This window comes from Amphimedon queenslandica, unplaced genomic scaffold (assembly GCF_000090795.2).
Source record: "Amphimedon queenslandica unplaced genomic scaffold, v1.1 AMPQUscaffold_3284_Cont24719, whole genome shotgun sequence".
Taxonomy (NCBI): Eukaryota; Metazoa; Porifera; class Demospongiae; order Haplosclerida; family Niphatidae; genus Amphimedon; species Amphimedon queenslandica.
This window is the reverse complement of record NW_003556386.1, coordinates 1-1390: the sequence shown is the minus strand read 5'-3', so window position 1 is coordinate 1390 and position 1390 is coordinate 1. Positions and strand designations below refer to the sequence as shown.

The following is a 1390-nucleotide window of genomic DNA, read 5'->3' as shown; positions in this document are numbered from 1 at the left end:
TATTTATGGAGAAGTGCAACAGGTACAGACATTTAATATCGACTAATGTATGTATCTTAATGTAGTGAACGACATTTCGGATGCAATGAGGGTGGGTGGAGTTCACACGCCCATAAATAAGGACGAAAGCGGTTTTAAAGAAACAAATCCTCTTATTTATGAAGAAGTGCAACAGGTACAGACACGAAATATCGACTAATGTATGTATCTTAATGTAGTGAACGACATTTCGGATGCAATGAGGGTGGGTGGAGTTCACACGCCCATAAATAAGGACGAAAGCGGTTTTAAAGAAACAAATCCTCTTATTTATGGAGAAGTGCAACAGGTACTGACATTTAATATCGACTAATGTATTTATCTTAATGTAGGGAACGACATTTCGGATATGATGAGGGTGGGTGGAGCCCACACGCCCATAAATAAGGACGAAAACGGTTTTAAAGGAACAAATCCTCTTATTTATGGAGAAGTGCAACAGGTAGAGACATTTAATATCGACTAATGTATGTATCTTAATGTAGTGAACGACATTTCGGATGCAATGAGGGTGGGTGGAGTTCACACGCCCATAAATAAGGACGAAAGCGGTTTTAAAGAAACAAATCCTCTTATTTATGGAGAAGTGCAACAGGTACAGACATTTAATATCGACTAATGTATGTATCTTAATGTAGTGAACGACATTTCGGATGCAATGAGGGTGGGTGGAGTTCACACGCCCATAAATAAGGACGAAAGCGGTTTTAAAGAAACAAATCCTCTTATTTATGAAGAAGTGCAACAGGTACAGACACGAAATATCGACTAATGTATGTATCTTAATGTAGGGAACGACATTTCGGATACGATGAGGGTGGGTGGAGCCCACACGCCCATAAATAAGGACGAAAACGGTTTTAAAGAAACAAATCCTCTTATTTATGAAGAAGTGCAACAGGTACTGACATTTAATATCGACTAATGTATTTATCTTAATGTAGGGAACGACATTTCGGATATGATGAGGGTGGGTGGAGCCCACACGCCCATAAATAAGGACGAAAACGGTTTTAAAGAAACAAATCCTCTTATTTATGGAGAAGTGCAACAGGTACAGACATTTAATATCGACTAATGTATGTATCTTAATGTAGTGAACGACATTTCGGATATGATGAAGGTGGGTGGAGCCCACACGCCCATAAATAAGGACGAAAGCAGTTTTAAAGAAACAAATCCTCTTATTTATGGAGAAGTGCAACAGGTAGAGACATTTAATATCGACTAATGTATGTATCTTAATGTAGTGAACGACATTTCGGATATGATGAAGGTGGGTGGAGTCCACACGCCCATAAATAAGGACGAAAGCGGTTTTAAAGGAACAAATCCTCTTATTTATGGAGAA

At 38.6% G+C, this 1390-nt stretch overlaps 1 long non-coding RNA gene across 1 annotated transcript; it reads left to right on the top strand.

Moving 5' to 3' along the window:
- LOC109592982 (uncharacterized) lies at positions 1 to 787 on the top strand. The gene is made up of 5 exons (XR_002190667.1): positions 1 to 22; positions 66 to 175; positions 219 to 328; positions 525 to 634; positions 678 to 787. It is a non-coding gene; the product is annotated as an uncharacterized LOC109592982 (long non-coding RNA).
- Positions 788 to 1390: the final 603 nt, after the last annotated feature.